The sequence below is a fragment of the Dermacentor albipictus genome, chromosome 1 (genome assembly GCF_038994185.2).
Source record: "Dermacentor albipictus isolate Rhodes 1998 colony chromosome 1, USDA_Dalb.pri_finalv2, whole genome shotgun sequence".
Taxonomy (NCBI): Eukaryota; Metazoa; Arthropoda; class Arachnida; order Ixodida; family Ixodidae; genus Dermacentor; species Dermacentor albipictus.
Genome location: NC_091821.1, coordinates 281,217,420 through 281,237,712, shown reverse-complemented (window position 1 = coordinate 281,237,712; position 20,293 = coordinate 281,217,420). Strand labels below are relative to the sequence as shown.

The 20,293-nt window shown below is 44.9% G+C and overlaps 1 protein-coding gene across 4 annotated transcripts in view; it reads right to left on the bottom strand.

Moving 5' to 3' along the window:
* Vps8 (vacuolar protein sorting 8) overlaps positions 1 to 20,293 on the bottom strand; it is a 962,017-nt gene that overhangs the window by 926,098 nt on the left and 15,626 nt on the right. The window lies entirely within an intron of this gene.

Below are 20,293 nucleotides of genomic sequence, written 5' to 3'. Positions count from 1 at the left end.
GCTTGATCGCCGTCACAAAAGCCAGGTGGGGGCGACGCTGCCAGGCCTTCCCGGTACATCGCAGCCGTCTTGTTTCGGGCCACTTCCTTGCCACTTTCGGCCACTTTCCTTGCAACAATGCCGGGCTATCCCTTCGTTTTCTGGAAAACTCAAGCATTGAATAGCTCCACCGGCGGCGTACAAACTTGTTTGCTCGAGCGCTCCTCTGGAAAGTCCTGCGATTCGATGTGGTCCGGGGGAACTCGAAGTAGCCTTAGGAAACGGCGCCATATCTAACAGCCTCTCCCATACTTCAACAACCCCAGTCATGTACTAATTGTGGCCATGTCGTCCCTGCAAACTTCTTAATCTCATCCACCCACCTAACTTTCTGCCGCCCCCTGCTACGCTTCCCTTCCCTTGGAATCCAGTCCGTAACCCTTAATGACCATCGGTTATCTTCCCACCTCATTACATGCCCTGCCCATGCCCATTTCTTTTTCCTGGTTTCAACTAAGATGTCATTAACTCACATTTGTTCCCTCACCCAATCTGCTCTTTTCTTATTCCTTAACGTTACACCCATCATTCTTCTTTCCATGGGTCGTTGCGTCGTCCTCAACTTAAGTAGAACCCTTTTCGTAAGCCTCCAGGTTTGTGCCCCATAGGCAAGTACTGGTAAGACACAGCTATTATATACTTTTCTGAAGGGTTGAAATCTGGGCCAGTTGGTACATACTTGAACGAAAAAAAACAGTCAAAAACACAAAGGACAAGAGGAGAAGTTCACACCACAACGACTGGACTATCAACTGAGGTTTATTAGAATCGGTGTAGTCCCAGCAAGGCCAGCAGAGCATGCGCAACTGCATCATCACTAATCGCATAGCATGAAAAGACAAGAAACATTTCTATCGGGACCGACTTAGAAATTCAAATTCTTTTTCATGTAAGCGCACCGAGGTTGTACTAACGCAGTCATCACCTAATAAACTGATGTAATACGCTTCCAAGATTTCTCGCTCTTCTTTGCCCTTGCCCCTACCAAGAATCGTCACATTGCTAAACAAAGGATAACAACCACACTCATTGCAATGGCGAGGCAAGTTTGCACCGTTATCTGACCCCAGGGAGGAGTGGTGCTCACGCAGGCGGTCATTAATACATCGACCGGTTTGGCCTATGTAAAATCTTTCGCACGTGAGAGGGAACTTATAAACAACCCCTGCAGCACATGCCGTGAAACGGTTTTCATGCTGCGTTGTGCAAACATGGTTCCTTGCCCTGCTTCGAGAAATGCGCGAACACAGACCCGAAAGCTTACAAGGGGCAGATAACACAACACTTACTCCCTGCTTGGCGGCAACTTTCTTAATACTGTGGCTCACTTTATGCACATACGGCATAACTTCAAGTTTCCTACGTTCAATAGCCCCACCATCTACCAGCTCCTTACGTTCCTTCTTTAGCCTCTGAAGCAGCGATTCAGCCACCGCTTTCAAAAGAGGCGGAGGGAACCCTGCGGCTTCTAAACGTTGGGATTGTGCGTCAAAGCTACTTTTAATGGCGTGGTGACAGCTTCTTTCAAGTGCATTGCGGAAACAATTCATTGCAATCCCTCTTTTTACAATCTTAGAATGTGCAGATCCAAATGGTAAAAGAGCTTTCTTGCCCCTAGGTGAAAACATCCAGCACAAATGCCCGTCGTCAAAGAATGTTAGTTGCAGTTCTAGGAACCTGATGGAATGATTGCTAGGAAGTTCATGAGTGAAATTAAGAGTGCGTGAAGAAGCTTTAAAAGCAGTCAATACATCGTCTACTGCTGCGGGCTGAGTGTCATTTGGTAAAAGCTCTAAAAGTACTAAAAAATCATCCACATACCTAAAAACTTTGCACACACGCTTGTTTAGAAGGAAGCCTTGAAGTTTCCTGTCAAATTTTGCTAAAAATATCTTTGACACTCTGCCTGCAGCAGTAGACGATGTATTGACTGCTTTTAAAGCTTCTTCACGCACTCTTAATTTCACTCATGAACTTCCTAGCAATCATTCCATCAGGTTCCTAGAACTGCAACTAACATTCTTTGACGATGGGCATTTGTGCTGGATGTTTTCACCTAGGGGCAAGAAAGCTCTTTTACCATTTGGATCTGCACATTCAAAGATTGTAAAAAGAGGGATTGCAATGAATTGTTTCAGCAATGCACTTGAAAGAAGCTGTCACCACGCCATTAAAAGTAGCTTTGACGCACAATCCCAACGTTTAGAAGCCGCAGGGTTCCCTCCGCCTCTTTTGAAAGCGGTGGCTGAATTGCTGCTTCAGAGGCTAAAGGAACGTAAGGAGCTGGTAGATGGTGGGGCTATGGAACGTAGGAAACTTGAAGTTATGCCGTATGTGCATAAAGTGAGCCACAGTATTAAGAAAGTTGCCGCCAAGCAGGGAGTAAGTGTTGTGTTTTCTGACCCTTGTAAGCTTTCGGGTCTGTGTTTGCGCATTTCTCGAGGCAGGGCAAGGAACCATGTTTGCACAACGCAGCATGAAAACCATTTCACGGCATGTGCTGCAGGGGTTGTTTATAAGTTCCCTCTCACGTGCGAAAGATTTTACATAGGCCAAACCGGTCGATGTATTAATGACCACCTGCGTGAGCGCCACTCCTCCCTGGGGTCAGATAACGGTGCAAACTTGCCTCGCCATTGCAATGAGTGTGGTTGTTATCCTTTGTTTAGCAATGTGACGATTCTTGGTAGGGGCAAGGGCAAAGAAGAGCGAGAAATCTTGGAAGCGTATTACATCAGTTTATTAGGTGATGACTGCGTTAGTACAACCTCGGTGCGCTTACATGAAAAAGAATTTGAATTTCTAAGTCGGTCCCGATAGAAACGTTTCTTGTCTTTTCATGCTATGTGATTAGTGATGATGCAGTTGCGCATGCTCTGCTGGCCTTGCTGGGACTACACCGATTCTAATAAACCTCAGTTGATAGTCCAGTCGTTGTGGTGTGAACTTCTCCTCTTGTCCTTTGTGTTTTTGACTGTTTTTTTTTCGTTCAAGTATATACTTTTCTCTTGAGGGATAATGGCAAACTGCTGTTCATGATCTCAGAATGCCTGCCAAACGCACCCCAGCCCATTCTTATTTTACTGATTATTTCCGTCTCATGATCCGGATCCGCCGTCACTATCTGCCCTAAGTAGATGTATTCCCTTACCACTTCCAGTGCCTCGCTACCTATTGTAAATTGCTGTTCTCTTCGGAGACTGTTAAACATTACTTTAGTTTTCAGTAGATTAATTTTTAGACCCACTCTTCTGCTTTGCCTCTCCAAGTCAGTGAGCATGCATTGCAATTGGTCCCCTGAGTTACTAAGCAAGGAAATATCATCAGCGAATCGCAAGTTACTAAGGTATTCTCCATTAACTTTTATCCCCAATTCTTCCCCATCCAGGTCTCTGAATACCTCCTGTAAACACGCTGTGAATAGCATTGGAGAGATTGTATCTCCCTGCCTGACGAATTTCTTTATTGGGATTTTGTTGCTTTCTTTATAGAGGACTACGGTGGCTGTGCAGCCGCTATAGAGATCTTTCAGTATTTTTACATGCAGCTTGTCTACACCCTGATTCCGTGCCTCCATGACTGCTGAGATTTCGACTGAATCAAACGCTTTCTCGTAATCAATGAAAGCTATATATAAGGGTTGGTTATATTCCGCACATTCCTCTATCACCTGATTGATAGTGTGAATATGGTCTATTATTGAGTCGCCTTTACGGAATCCTGCCTGGTCCTTTGCTTGACAGAAGTCTAAGGTGTTCCTGATTCTATTTGCGATTACCCTAGTAAATAGTTTGTAGGCAACTGACAGTAAGCTGATCGGTCTATCATTTTTCAAGTCTTTGGCATCCCCTTTCTTATGGATTAGGATTATGTTAGCGTTCTTCCAAGATTCCGGTATGCTTGAGGGCATGAGGCATTGCGTATATAGGGTGGCCAGTTTCTCTAGAACAATCTGCCCACCATCCTTCAACAAATCTGCTGTTATCTGATCTTCCCCAGCTGCCTTCCCCCTTTGCATATCTCCCAAGGCTTTCTTTACTTCTTCCGGCGTTACCTGTGGGATTGCGAATTCCTCTACACTATTCTCTCTTCCATTATCGTCATGGGTGCCACTGGTACTGTATAACTTTCTATAGAACTCCACAGCCACTTGAACTATCTCATCCATATTAGTAATGATATTGCCAGCTTTGTCTATTAACGCATACATCTGGTTCTTGCCAATTCCTAGTGTCTCCTTCACTGCTTTTAGGCTTCCTCCGTTCCTGAGAGCATGTTCAATTCTATCCATATTATACTTCCTTATGTCAGCTGTCTTACGTTTGTTGATTAACTTTGGAAGTTCTGCAAGTTCTATTCTAGCTGTTAGGTTAGAGGCTTTCATACATTGGCGTTTCTTGATCAGATCTTTAGTCTCCTGCGATAGCTTACTGGTATCCTGTCTAACGGAGTTACCACAGACTTCCATTGCTCACTCCTTAATGATGCGCACAAGATTGTCGTTCTTTGCTTCAACACTAAGGTCCTTTTCCTGAGATAAAGCCGAATACCTGTTCTGTAGCTTGATCTGGAATTCCTCTATTTTCCCTCTTACCGCTAACTCATTGATCGGCTTCTTATGTACCAGTTTCTTCCGTTCCCTCCTCAGGTCTAGGCTAATTCAAGTTCTTACCATCCTGTGGTCACTGCAGCGCACCTTGCCGAGCACGTCCACATCTTGTATGATGCCAGGGTTAGTGCAGAGTATGAAGTCTATTTCATTTCTAGTCTCGCCATTTGGGCTCCTCCACGTCCACTTTCGGCTATCCCGCTTGCGAAAGAAGGTATTGATTATCCGCATATTATTCTGTTCCGCAAACTCTACTAATAACTCTCCCCTGCTATTCCTAGTGCCTATGCCATATTCCCCCACTACCTTGTCTCCAGCCTGCTTCTTGCCTACCTTGGCATTGAAGTCGCCCATCAGTATAGTGTATTTTGTTTTCACTCTACCCATCGCTGATTCCACATCTTCATAGAAACTTTCGACTTCCTGGTCATCATGACTGGATGTAGGGGCGTAGACCTGTACAACCTTCATTTTGTACCTCTTATTAAGTTTCACAACAAGACCTGCCACCCTCTCGTTAATGCTATAGAATTCCAGTATGTTACCAGCTATATTCTTATTAATCAGGAATCCGACTCCTAGTTCTCGCCTCTCTGCTTAGCCCCGGTAGCACAGGATGTGCCCGCTTTTTAGCACTGTATATTGTTAGATACGGCGCCGTTTCCTGAGGCTACTTCGAGTTCCCCAAACCACTTCGAATCGCAGCACAGCTAATTGAGGAATGCAGAAGCAGGGGTGCCACATTCCAGAGGAGCGCCCGAGCAAACAAGTTGAAGGCCACAAGACACGTGCAAACAAGTTTGCGGCCCCCAGGTCGTGTGCCGCCGAGGAGCTATTCTCTGCTTGACTCTTCCAGAAAGCGAGGGGATAGCACAGCATTGTTGGAAGCAAAGTGGGTGCCAAACCAAGACGGCGGTAGTGCGCCGTGACAGCCGGACGTGCCGGGAAGGCCCAAGCGCACCCCTCTTCGCCTTTGAAGAAGGCATTTGCCACCACTACGGAGCCGTACCACCGGGAGCAGGTGGGCCCTCGTACAATGGAGCATGAGCGCCCCCCCCCCCTTCTCCACCTTAGAAGAAGTGCATTGCAAGTCAGCGAGGCAAGACCGCAGAGAGCCGCCGGGTGTGACACCGCGACATGGGCGCCAACGATTGGCCGAAAATGGCGTCATCTGAGCGGACTCTCCCATTGGTCCAACATGACGCGACTTCCAGTGCTCGAAGGGTTTATAAGAAGCATTCCAGAGAGACCAGAGCATTCCCCGATTCCCTGATTCACCTCTCTCGAAGTTCTTGCCGCGGGCCGCAGCGTCCGAGTTGCTGCCGGCCCGTAATAACTGTACGACTGTTACTTGTCTCTCACCTCCTTGTAAATAATGTAAAATAAACACTCCCAAGTTTGTTTTCATCCCGAAGTCCGACCTCCAACCCCTACAATATGCTTCTTTTGGCCTCCTAACTTCACTGAGACCTATTATATCCCATTTACTACCCTCTAATTCCTCCAATAGCACTGCTAGACTCGTCTCATTAGATAATGTTCTAGCGTTAAACGTTGCCAGGTTCATATTCCAATGGCGGCCTGTCCGGAGCCAGGGATTCTTAGCACCCTCTGCTGCGTCGCAGGTCTGACCGCCGCCGTGGTCAGTTGCTTCGCAGCTGCTGGGGACTGAGGGCCGGGGTTTGACTGTTGTGTTCATATAGGAGGTTGTGGCCAAGTACTGCACCAGGGTGGCCAATCCTGCTCTGGTGAGGGAGTGCGTTACCGGTTCTGGTCACCGGGATCAGGCCACACTCCAGGCCTGTTTATGCAATTTTATCTACACGTGGATTTTTTTTTTTTAATCCAGTGGAAAATTGCACGGCACCGGGATTCAAACCACGGACCTCTTGCACGCGAGGCAGGTGTTCTACCTCTACGCCACCGCTGCACGGAGCAAGGGTAGGTGCCTTTAAACAAGTGTGCCAGACTTTCATTGCCATGACTTTGCAGCTAGTACATACATCTCAGGAGCACTAGCCTTTTTACATTTTGAATTAACAAATCCCAAAACGTATGCCTGCTTGATACCCTTGCAGTTTTGGTTTTCATTCACTGACCTATTTTTAATGTTAATTCTGGACGCAAACTCTTTGTGCATGACAGAAGCTGCAAGAAATGCAAGACAACTACATTTCTTCAATGAGCAAGTTGATAAGCACAGTGTTTACCTTTGGGCATGGTTTTTGCTCACACAATGCATTTGGGCCACTGCCAAGAAAGCATTTGTATAAATATGTCTGGACCAAAATAGTGCCCACTGAGGTATACCACCACTGGCAACCAACAGGTGCCAGTGCTGTTGGTCACCAGTACAAAATTTCGTTGCAGGCATTCTGTTCCATGGCTATCTTGCTCAATCATGCTGAACTTATGTACAAATGTAATGCCTGCCATACAACACTTCAAGAGTGTTGTATGGCAGGCATTACAATACCAAGCCCAGTGCCTATGATTATATGTGTACAGTATGGGTGTTGACATTGTCACATATAGAGCGCGGATAGGTAGCCATAGCCAATGACTACAGTGTAGCTGTAGTGAAGGGCTTCGTTTTCATGCCGCTGCTGGTTTCTTTGCTACATGGTGCCCGAGAGGGCGACTGATTGCTCTTATGTTTTCTGCGGCTCATCTCCTAATCTGCTGCAGTGACATTAAAGTCAATCCCGGCCCTGACAAGATAGACAAGGTTCTTGATGCGCTAAAGGATGCCGAGTCTGCGCGTGAAAAATTTCAAAAGGAAATTAACAGTAAGATGAAGGACATTTTATCAGGTATAACTGACCTTAAGAAACGCCTTTCAAAAGTGGAAGCTTCGCTAGACGATTCTTTGGGAAATGCCACCACGTTATCCGAAGTCAAAAAAGGTGTCGATGACATCAAACGCGATCTTTCATCCTTTTCTGATAGGTGGGATTCTGATCCTAACATAGTTGAAATCATTGATGACATCAACAATCGCATGCACAGAAAAAATGTGATATTCAAAAGCTTGCCCGAGGCAGAGAAAGAAGACTATGAGGCTTCTCAAGCTGTCATTGAAAGCTTCTGCAGAGATCACCTTGGCCTCAAGGTAATGGATATTGAACGTACACATCGCATTGGATCTCACAGGCAAGGGCAGCACCGGTCAGTAATAGTGAATTTTCTGCACAACAAGACAAAGTGCAGTATTCTGGCTAATTCGTTCAAGCTAAAAAATTTGAAATTAAAGGTTTGGATAGATGAGGACTTTTCACCTCGAATACAATTCGTGCGCAAACAGCTTCACGACTTTGCTCGAGCAAATTGTCAACCCGATGGAAGGTTTAAGCTATCTTTCGATAAGCTAAAGATAGGCAGGAGATTATATCGGTACCAGCATTCCGAGAGCAGGGTCATGGAATGTGTCTAGCGAAATGCAAACCCATGACGCAGTCGCCACGTGCAGAAAGACAGTGGGACACCTACATTTTCTATAATTTCCGCCAACTTTCGTAGCATCCTTAACAAACAAGATCAGCTTACTTCCCTCATTCACGCTTGTAATGCAGATGGTATAATCGGAACGGAAATGTGGTTAACTCCTGAAGTTAGCAATTCTGACTTACAAATTTCAAATTCATTCACTGTTTTTCGTAAAGACTGTGTGGATAGAAAAGGAAGTGGTGCCGTAACAGCCATCAGGAAGCATATAAAGGTAAAACACATTCCTACTGACAGCATTCTTGAAACTATTTGGGTTGCATGCTATTTACCAGCTGTAACTTTGGTTATTGGAGCGTGCTATAGGCCACCTGACTTTCTACAAGATTTTTCTGAGGAACTGCAGTCTGTATTAGGCTCCATCCAATCCGAATATAATAACTCTCCCATAATTTTGGCCGGCGATTTAAACTTTCCAAGCATAGAATGGCCTACTTTAAAATCCCCTAGCACGCATCACACACGCAATTGTGCAGATTTCGTTGACCTTTTAGAACATTTTCAGTTGTCTCAACTTATCGAAATCCCTACGCGGCACAATGCTATTCTTGATCTGCTTCTAACAACACACCTCGAACGTGTTACCGTGGATGTACTAGAGTATATCAGTGACCATTGTGTCATACATTGTACCTTTAAAACGCAGACCGTGAAGAAACCGCGACAAAAAAAAGATTTATGACTATTCTAAAGCAGATCCCGAAGGCTTCAACTCTGAGCTTTTTGAATTTTACCTGTCATTCATGCAAACGTATGAAAACTGTTCGCTGCAAGATAACTGGATTCATTTTCGTGACGAGTTGTTAAGACTCTGGGAGAAATACATTCCAAAAAAATGGATATATGAAACAGCAGACAAGCCATGGTTTACTCACAAGATTAAGCGATATCTGAATAAAAAGAAACGTTTGTTTCGAAAGGCAAGAAGCGCAAAATCTGTTGAAGCTGAGTCACAATATTTATCGTTTTCTAAAGAATGTGCATTACATATTGAGGTTGCCAAATATAAGTTTTTCAACCAGGATATTTCGCAACTTCTAAAAACAGATCCACAAAAATTTTGGAGGGTCATTTCTCCCGCACCTACAAAAGAGTTACCTGTTTTTACACCGAGTCTTATGCTGCAATTGATGTCATGGATGTTGCTGAACGGTTTAATTTATTCTTCTGTAGTGTATTCAATGACAAAAAGCCCCTAGATAAGGCAACACAGTTCTCTGATAGTTCTCCATTTAAGGAATGTATAACTGTGACAAGTAACGGTATTGTGAAAGCTATTGAGCGTTTACCATCGTTTTCTAGTCCAGGTCTTGACGGTATTTGTACTAAGCTACTAAATATGACAAAGCACAATTCTGCTCTTATACGTGCACTATTGTTTCAACAGTCTCTCGACACCGCCGAAATTCCAGACGACTGGAAATTGGCACATGTCGTACCAATATATAAAACCAGCGACTATAGCTAACAAGTTAACAAACTATAGGCCTATATCCCTTACATCTGTTGTATGCAAACTATTTGAACACGTATTATCTTCTCAAATCATGCAGTACATGGCTAGCAACCACATTCTATTTGCAAACCAGCATGGTTTTCAATGAGGCCGGTCATGTGAATCCCAGCTTCTTGAACTAACTACAGACATTCACCTTAACCTTCACGAACTTACACAAACTGACGCCATATTTATAGATTTTGCTAAAGGCTTTGACCGTGTGGCTCATAACCGCCTCATATATAAAATGAAGCTGATTAATGTTGACGAAAAAGTAATAAACTGGGTTAAAGAATATTTAAGTAACAGACGACAAGCTGTCGTAATCAATAATGTCCGTTCGTCATTTCAACCTGTTCAGTCCGGTGCGCCTCAAAGTTCCGTTTTGGGACCCACTCTATTTTTAATTTATATAAATGATACTCATCAGGGTATAGACTGAGAAATCTGGTTATATGCCGACGATTTCATTCTGTATCGACCATTAAAATGTAAGGGTGATTGTGATAAATTACCAAATGACGAACAGGATTGAAAGATGGTGCTCAGACTGGCAAATGAGCATAAATACCTCGAAAACTAAACTTATGAGATTTACTACTTGCAGTGAAATCACGAAACACACATACTTTTTAATGGTGAGGCTCTAGAAACCGCAGAATCATTTAAATATCTAGGTGTTCATCTTTCTCCGACTTTGTCTTGGCATAATCATGTGGGTTGTATTGTTTCCGCTGCATGCAAATCTCTTGGCTTCATTCATCGAACGCTTCGTCAGGCTAATAGTGATACCAAGCTTCTTGCATATACCACGATACTTTGTTCAAAGCTTGAGTATGCCTCATTTATATGGAACCCGCACCAAACGCATCTTATTAACAAATTAGAATCTTTTCAGAACGAGGCAGCACGATTTATTACAGGTAACTATTCACAACATTCAAGTATCACCAAAATAAAACATGACCTAGGACTCATCCCATTGCAGACTAGAAGAAATATATCTCAGCTAACTTTTTTCCATCAGCTTTTTCATCACCCAGATATATTCTCTCAGGCACACATCTTACCAATCAAAAGGAAATTCTCACGAATTGATCACGAATTTAAGGTCGAACAACCATTTGCACGTACTAAACTATTGCAGTTTTCATGTCTGCACTTAGCCATTTCGGAATGGAATCATCTCCCAAGTAATATAGCTAAAATAACTGACCATATTATATTCAAACAAGCACTTATTGAAACATTCGTAAATTAACAACATTAATATTTCTTCCTGCATTTCTTCAGATGTCAGATTATTGTTTGTATAATGTAAGAATTATTGGCGTATGATGTTGTCGAATTAGAAGTGATGTAAAGGTTACATAGCATGTACTACTTCATATGAGGATATTCGACTTATAATGTATATTGTATATCATTGTATATCAATTATCAATTGTTCTCCCCCCCCCCCTTTGTAATGCCCAAGCTGGGCCTTTAGGGTAAATAACTGAAAAAGAGTGACTAAAAAGAGCATGGGCTGGTCTAACCCTTCCTCTAGGCCTGCAACCAGCCTGGAGCACAGCCACAGCACCATGGCTTACACAGAGACTAGCCTCATTCACTTTTCACGAGTAGAAGAATTGATGCAGTAATAGTATCCAGAAAAACCTTCTGAGCGTTCATTGGGATATGCACTCTTATTTGCCTTGTCAGGCAATTCCCGGCACATATGCAGTGGCCATGCTGGATTGATGTGTTTCACAGTGGCACCCCACAGGCACGCAATAAGGCCGTCATGTGGACTTCTTTGCATTCAACCTGCTTTCTTCCAGGCATTAAATATATATATTTGCATGAAAGATAGTTGCAAGCTAAGCTTATACTTCTAAAATCAGCTTAGAAGTCTGACAAATATCAATATTTCAAGGTGGGTTAAGTAATGATGAATTAGCTAATTAGGCTACACAAAAAGTCCTAATGGTTTCTCCACATGGCTGCTAAGAAAGCGGTTTCATCCACACAGAAAGCCCGGCACCTAAAAATGTAGTGTATATCAGCTGAGACAAAGTACAAAACCTAAATCACCCAAGTGATTTCTGCCCAGAGGCAGTGCAGTAGCCATTGCAGAAGCCAAACAACCTGATGATGTGCACATTGATACATCAAATCTGATGAATGGCAACACATCAGCAAGCAGTGACAAGAGAGGCAGGGATGGCGCCTGAGGTATGCTCAGCCATAGAGTTACCTACAGTCACTAGAGGGAACTCGTGATTGTAGTGATATGTTGTAGTGATATGTAGTGCATATAACACATTTATCCCGTATGCATGACATCATGCAATGTGCAGCCCAACCGGAAGTCTACAATGCCCCACATTATTTACATGCAGTTTCCTACAATTACTAGAGGGAACCTCTGGCACTGCGATTGTTCAGCCAACATGGGAATGATGGATAGTACACTTGCCCACAAAATATTGCGGGGTGCGCGAGCGCATGGCGGAGCGACCCTCCTCCCCTTCTAGCGGTGAACCCCTGGTGTCGAGATCGACACCTGCGCGCACGCGTGTCCCTCCGAGACTGCAAGCATGCATGTTTCCGCCCTTCCTCCTTGCGCGCCCGGCGATATACGAATGTAGCCACGAGGTGCACCTCTTGCGATATGCGCTGTTGCGGCTTCGACGGGCGAAACTATATGTGAAGCATGTTTAGAAGCGTGAGCTTGCGCGCGCCACTGCGGCCGCTTTTTGTCGAGTCACGAGCGCTGACGCATAGGGCCGGCCCGGTGGTGAACGCAACAACTCGTTTTTCTTTTCTGCGCTGCACCTTTTCATAGCCAATCTTCGTTGTTTCTTTTTTTTTTTTTACGAACGGGGCGTTCTCCCGAAAAGAGCATGGCAGAAAACGCAATCTATAGAAGGAGACAGGCAAGACGAAAATGAACCTTTGATTTCGGTTGTATAAACGAGGTTCTGCCCGTCGAAGCCGCCACGGCGCATATCACAAGAGGGGTGCCTCGCAACATTCGAATATCGCCGGTGTGCGAAAAGGAAGCGAGGAAACATGCACGCTTGCAGTCTCGGAGGGACGCGCATGCGCACAGGTGTCGGTCTCGACATCAGGGGTTCACCGCTAGAAGGCGCTCGCGCACCCCGCAATATTTTGTGGGCGAGTGTACATGGATTTGTCTGATCGTCATGCTTGTGGATTCAGACCTTCTAGTGGCTTCATTTATTACACTTTATCTGGGCCCCAAATTGGCCTAAATTTCAAAACAATTTATACTTTTTTTAATGCCAAGGGTAGTAAGACTCTGCAAGCATGCATAATCACTACTAATTGCAGTGGCTCCGCTCGTCCATACGACCATGGCATAATGTTTAATATTGGGCTTCTGTGCTAGAGGTCCCATGTTCGAATCCTGCTGTCGTACAATTCTAATAATGTTTATTTAATCATTTAAAACACAGTATATTCTTAGAAATGATTGCTTTGCAATGTCAAGAAGCAATTTAAAGCCAGAAGGACAAAATCTAGGCAAATCCACGTACTGCGCCCATCATTACCGTGCTGGTTGAACTGCCCTGCTTGCAGCTCCGCTCCCATAGTGGGCCTCTTCGATTATCAGTCCAAGACAGTCCTGGACTGCTTGGGACTGCTATCCTGCATTCGATTTTCTCAGAAAGGTTTGGGAGCTCCACCCACCAGTCTGCCAGGTTCCAGAATCGGGTGTTTTACATGGACCAGAAGCCGCGGACTCTCGGAGCTGTCAGCAGATTTTAATGCGAAAGCATTATATGCTCCATTACATGAAAATTGGCTGTTGCAGAAGTCGGCGACGAGACCAAATGATGGCAAGAAAAATGGCTGACAGCAAAGATTAAAAGCACATCAAAAAAGACCGATTGATATGAAATTTCTCAGGGAGGTTCCTGTAAACAAAGTAAATTAATGCCTTTGAAGAGAATATTAGGTGACTTTCGGTCTGGGTGGGAATCTAACCTGGGCCTCCGGGGTGCGAGACGAGCATGCTTCCCCGACGCCACGGCAGCTCCACGGTTCTGGTCGACTAAATGTGTGCCTAGTTGGTGCGTCATTGTGCACGTCACATCGCAGCCATCTGGCTGATTAAATGTGTGGCCTAGTGCATTTGTCGTTGGGCACAAGATGCAGCCAATGGGTAGGAGGTGGCACCACGTCATGTGTGTATAAAATAAAAAGCATTAATGTTCAATTGAATGCCACTGAACAGTTCTTCGTGTTATGAACTCCTCGTGGGCAAGTGAACACGTTGAGACGCTTAGTGCGTTTTCATTTGGCCTTGCAGAGATGTAGTTAAAATGCAGGCGAGAGTTTGTACAGACAAAGAACTTGCAAAAAAAAAAAAGTTCCCCAAGGCAACTATAATGCTTTTGCATTCCCACACATAAGCAGTCTTAAATGTGTCTGCCTTTTTTTTTTTGTTCAGCTGTCTGAAAAAGATGCGCCCAATGTTTGCCGCCATGATGTGAAAGATGCTGTGTGCTTCGGGGCAATTAGCGCATTCCAGTCGGGATATATTGTAACAGATGCGATAGCTGAGGCTGAGTGCACATCGGTGCTGTGTGTACCATCATGCGAGCTACTTATGAGCTGTGTAATTGCTGCAGCTTTAGTCTTCATGCTTTTTGAGAGAAAAGCACAGGAATCAGGCGCAAGTTTGCTTTTAAGAAATTAATTTATGGGTTACGTGCCAAAACCACGATCTAATCATGAGGCACGCCATAGTGCGGGGACTCCAAAATAATTTAGACCACCTGGGATTCTTTAACACACGCTTCGATCGAAGTACACGGATGTTTTTCCATTTCGCCCCCATCGAAATGGAGCCACTGTTGCTGGCACTCAATCCCGCAACCTCTTGTTCAGCATCCCAACACCATAGCCACTAAGCAACCACGGAGAGCCGAACGTTTGCTTTTCTCAATGCATTTCGCGAAATCTGTCATGCTCATTGTTATATGTGTCATAGGGTCATAGGCACCGACAACGGGAGAGCTCTAGGGCCCGAGCCCCCACCAAAGTTTTCCGGGGGCGATGCCGAAGCTTATACACCCCCTTTAAGTGTCACTACCAAAGTTCTGTTACCCACATCATTCGAGGTTTTTTTTTTAAGTTGCCTCTACCTTTTCACTTAAAATTTTATTGCGGCTAAAAGCTTACTGCTTCATTGTTGGCGCGGATGTGCACACCTTATAATTCATACTTCTGCTTTATTTCTGCAGGTGCTGCAGACTTCAGTGACACCATCGGCAGAGTCTTGTATCAATGGCGTGTCAAATGCACATGAATGATATGTTTCTCAGTACAGCTTCTCCTTCCAGTAGGCAATGCTAAGGACTCAGGAACTCTCATAATAATTTACAACATTTATTAGGGATGAAAAGATCGCCACTTGCATACAGAGGTCATAAATATATATAATTCTCTCAGTAACCAAAATTGAGGCCAAGCCAGATTCACTGACAATGACTGATGATTATTGGAGCAAGGGCCAGAAGTGGCCAAAGAGCACCAAGGTAATGATTGTACACTGTCATGGGTAAATTAATAGTGAATACCAAGACTTGGACGAGAGACTGCTGTACAGAGGCCTAAATAATATTGGTCAGTGCATAAATATACTCATAATATAACTAAACAATGTTGTATGACATATGCTGTAAAGAAGCTATGTACTATTTTATTTATTTATTTATTTACTTACATACCTACAGCGCCCAATGTTGGGCATTAGAGTAGGGGGAAGGAGTATACAAATGATGGAAATACAGATGATTGATGTTACAAAAGAATAGATCTAATACTATGAAGAGGTGTGTGGAGATGCGCGACTCTCACGCGTCCCCTGATATTTGTTTTCCCGCTTCGCTCTCTTCTCCTGTAATCCGGCTTCGCCGCATGGCTTTACGGCCATGGTCGGCATACTTGCAGCGTAGTACGAGAGATGGCGCGAGTGTTGCTCTGCTAGCGCCACCTCACGGCGGGATTCCTTGGGCCCAAAAAGGAGAAGGCTTTCTCTTTGGCTCAAGGTTGGCAAGCCACGTGGATGTTCTGCGTGTGCGCCGATCCATGCTTCTGCGAAACCGGCTCACGAGGCCTACCCCAGAATGGACGCACATGATCGTTCAAACGTGCCACCGTTCACGTGACCATACACGCGAACGACTAGCTGTTGATGTCCAGCATGGGGCGAACATATTCGCTCGTTATACGGTCGCGGTGAGTCAGACTTCCGCGATTTGTCGCGCACCCATCGGCATGTTTCGAGGACAGCAACTCAGCTAGCAGGCATTGATCTATGAAAGGTGCAATAAATGCCCTTGTGATTGTTTGCACTACTGTGTTATCGTTCCTTTGTCCCAAGAGCATGCGTGAGAACCCCACAGGTAATACATTAAAATATGTTGCTATAAGTAGCACTACTGCCTCACCAGGGCCCGGAGGCATGTGCCATGCAAGTCACTACTATCGCAGCATCAGCCTCTGGTGAGAGGAGGCGCTAGAAATCTCAAGGGCGTATTACATGCAATAAACCTACATCTTGTAAATAATTTAAAACTGTCCTATGGTCAAAAATAGGATCTGTTCCAAGAAACAATACCGGATGAAGGGGTACCAGGGTATCGGTGTGCCAGAGGGAAGTGCTTTTTTCGTTCAGCCTTCGCTTCCCAACACTCCACCATGTCGTGGAGAACAGCCAGCCTCTCACCACACCTACCACAGAGGAGGTTCACCAGATGTCAGCAGGTAAGAATGAGTACCGCATGTGTGTCCTATCGTTAGTGGACTTGAGTGTCCTATCAAGTCTGTGGACGGGATAGCTATGGCAGTTACAGGCCCCCGTTGTTATGGATGTAGCAAATTCATCTGCAAGCCTATTACCCACTATGCCTCTGTGCCCTGGCACCCAACATAGTATGATATGTTGATTATGTTGAATTCCAATGGCGGAGTCGGAGCAGCCGACGAACTCCGCGAGTGAGCACTCGACTCTGGCGTAGAGCAACGCCTCCAAATCCACGAGTGGAACACAACCTGCGCCGCCTGAGCAAGGCGGAAGCGGAACTTTTATCGTCGAGTTACCCAGGATACTTTGCGTGTTGTCATTTCCTTCCGCTGTTTGCTCCCAGCACCGCCGCACCGGCCACTTGTCTCTTCAGCGCCGTTCACCTGTTGTTTTGTAAGTGTGCTGAATGGACATCTCGTCAAGCGTGCAGCAGCTTTTGCTTCCTCGCGAGTCGTGACCGGTGGCGCCTCCCAGCAGACAAACGTGGTAAAGGAAATACGTCACGCAGAGTTCCGGTCCACTCCGCCGATTTTGGCGGAGCATCTTTTTCTGCTCCACGGAGTGACTCCCGCTCTGAATCCACTCCGACTCTCTCATTGGAACAAACTTGCTCCGAAACGAGCAGAAAAACTTGCTCCGACTCCTCCATTGGAATTCAACATTAGATACATACATATTACACAGAGATGAGTAGAGGTCACTGACTACTGGATTCTTATGTTTCCGTAGAGACACTTGAAGTTCTTACTATGCTTAGAGAGTGTAAATATGATAGCTTTTTGCAGTTTTCATGTATTTGTTTTCCATTGGAGAGTACTATGTAAGCCTCTGCCATAAAGACGCCTGTCTCTACGAGCAGAACATGGAACTCCCGAGACGGTTGGCCCGACTGCCATGTAGCATACGTCATTAGGCAACTTTGATGAGCCAGTATAAAATTCTGGACAGGAGTACTTCAACTGGAGTTCTAAAAAGTACATACAGATGTGCATCTCTGGAGCATGCTTTGTAACTTTGACTAATGACCTGTTACATTCAATCAGTTGCCACAGCCACGGTGGCAACAGCCTTGTTCGAGCCATCAGGGAATGCACATGTAGCGAGACATTCATTTCTTCGCACAGTGTATGAGAACTGCTTTCTCATTGAAGGTTGCTTTTGAAATATACAGTGTAGCAAAGGTCAAATCATTAATGGTTTTATAACAGCATTGAGGATTAGAGTGCACTTTGAGGAAATAAGTGAAGCTTATATATGTTCTCTGCAGCTGGAGTGACCACTCACTGGATTCTATGTGTAAACTCTATATAAGACTTGTTCTGAAGGTGCCTGTGGCCAGGCAAATACCTAAATGGTGAATGGGATCCAAAATCTTCAATGCACTTGGAGTGGCAGTTTGATACAACCCGGAACCATAATCCAAACGTGACCGCACTAGTCTCCTGTACAGGTTCATTAGGCAACCTCTGTGACTGCCCCATGTCATGTGGGCAAGAATTTTAAGAATGTTCATTGTCTCCAGACATATTTGGCTTCGAGATACTTTATATGTGGAATGAATGTAAGTTTAAAGTCAAGTATGATACCTAGAAATTTGTGCTGTGTGTTCAAAGGTAAGCGCTCACCATGGAGCTGGATACTCGGCTCTGGGAAAAAGGCCCTCTTCCTTGTAGAGAGGATGCAGGAGCTTTTCTGGGGAGTCAGCTTAAAGCTGTTATGATTTGCCCATGATGAGACTTTGTTCAGCCCAAGCTGAACGTGTTGCTCGCAGACTGCAATGTTACAATATTTAAATCCAATCTGCAAATCATCAACATACGCTGAATAAAACATACTTTGTGGAATACATGAACGTAGAGTTCATTTTAACAATAAAAAGGTACAAATAAGAATGCCAACCTGCGGTACCCCAGTTTCCTGTGTAAATGGTCTAGACTGAGCATTACCAATTCTAACGCAGAAATTACGCTGTGAGATGGCTTTGAATTATGCTAAGCATGTTGCCATGGATACAGATTCCCAATAGGTCCTTGATAATGCTGTAGCGCCACGTGGTGTCATAGGCTTTTTCCATATCCAGAAAAACTGAAGTATTGTTTATGGGCAAATGCATCGCAAATGTTTGCCTCAATGCCCACAAGATGGTCGGTTGTGGAATGGCCTTCTCGAAACCCCATTGGTAAGGATCAAGCATGTTTGAGTCTGGCAAATGCAAAAGACTGTGATTTATCATTTTTTCGAAAAGCTTACATAGGCACAGAGAGAGACGAAACTTTAATGTCCACTGGTGTAGGCTGCAAGCCCGGGCCAGGCACAGCCCCACTGCACTTAGAGATCCGCTAGTTCATGTCGCTGCAGCACATCTGCAGCCCACGTAGTGGCGGTCCTCTGCCAGTACGGGTCCATAGTGTGCAGTGTGGCCTCCCATTCCTCCCATGTGGAAAGCTCCGAGCCCGCAGGGGAGGATCAGCCGGGCACTCCATAAGGATGTGTGTTAGAGTAGTGTTAGAGTAGAGACAATGTTCATTGTCTCCAGACATATTTGGCTTCGAGATACTTTATATGTGGAATGAATGTAAGTTTAAAGTCAAGTATGATACCTAGAAATTTGTGCTGTGTGTTCAAAGGTAAGCGCTCACCATGGAGCTGGATACTCGGCTCTGGGAAAAAGGCCCTCTTCCTTGTAGAGAGGATGCAGGAGCTTTTCTGGGGAGTCAGCTTAAAGCTGTTATGATTTGCCCATGATGAGACTTTGTTCAGCCCAAGCTGAACGTGTTGCTCGCAGACTGCAATGTTACAATATTTAAATCCAATCTGCAAATCATCAACATACGCTGAATAAAACATACTTTGTGGAATACATGAACGTAGAGTTCATTTTAACAATAAAAAGGTACAAATAAGAATGCCAACCTGCGGTACCCCAGTTTCCTGTGTAAATGGTCTAGACTGAGCATTACCAATTCTAACGCAGAAATTACGCTGTGAGATGGCTTTGAATTATGCTAAGCATGTTGCCATGGATACAGATTCCCAATAGGTCCTTGATAATGCTGTAGCGCCACGTGGTGTCATAGGCTTTTTCCATATCCAGAAAAACTGAAGTATTGTTTATGGGCAAATGCATCGCAAATGTTTGCCTCAATGCCCACAAGATGGTCGGTTGTGGAATGGCCTTCTCGAAACCCCATTGGTAAGGATCAAGCATGTTTGAGTCTGGCAAATGCAAAAGACTGTGATTTATCATTTTTTCGAAAAGCTTACATAGGCACAGAGAGAGACGAAACTTTAATGTCCACTGGTGTAGGCTGCAAGCCCGGGCCAGGCACAGCCCCACTGCACTTAGAGATCCGCTAGTTCATGTCGCTGCAGCACATCTGCAGCCCACGTAGTGGCGGTCCTCTGCCAGTACGGGTCCATAGTGTGCAGTGTGGCCTCCCATTCCTCCCATGTGGAAAGCTCCGAGCCCGCAGGGGAGGATCAGCCGGGCACTCCATAAGGATGTGTGTTAGAGTAGTGGTGGGATGGGGGCACAAGTAGCAGCTTGTAAGCACTAGTGGATGGTAGCTTGTTACCAAGGGTGGGTCTTTAGCCTGCTTCAAAATTGGGATAACAATAGCTTTTCCCATGTTGCTGAAAGGTGTCCGGCTGCCCAAATGTTAAGTGCAAGCAATGTAATTTGTGTGTAATTTTAACGCTCCCCACAAAGTGTTGTGAGCGTTAAACTCACACTCAAGTATGTAGGATTCTGGAAGCTGATCAATGAGGTTATAAAGTTTGTTTTACCGAGATGATTATTTGGGGATATATACAGTCAAAC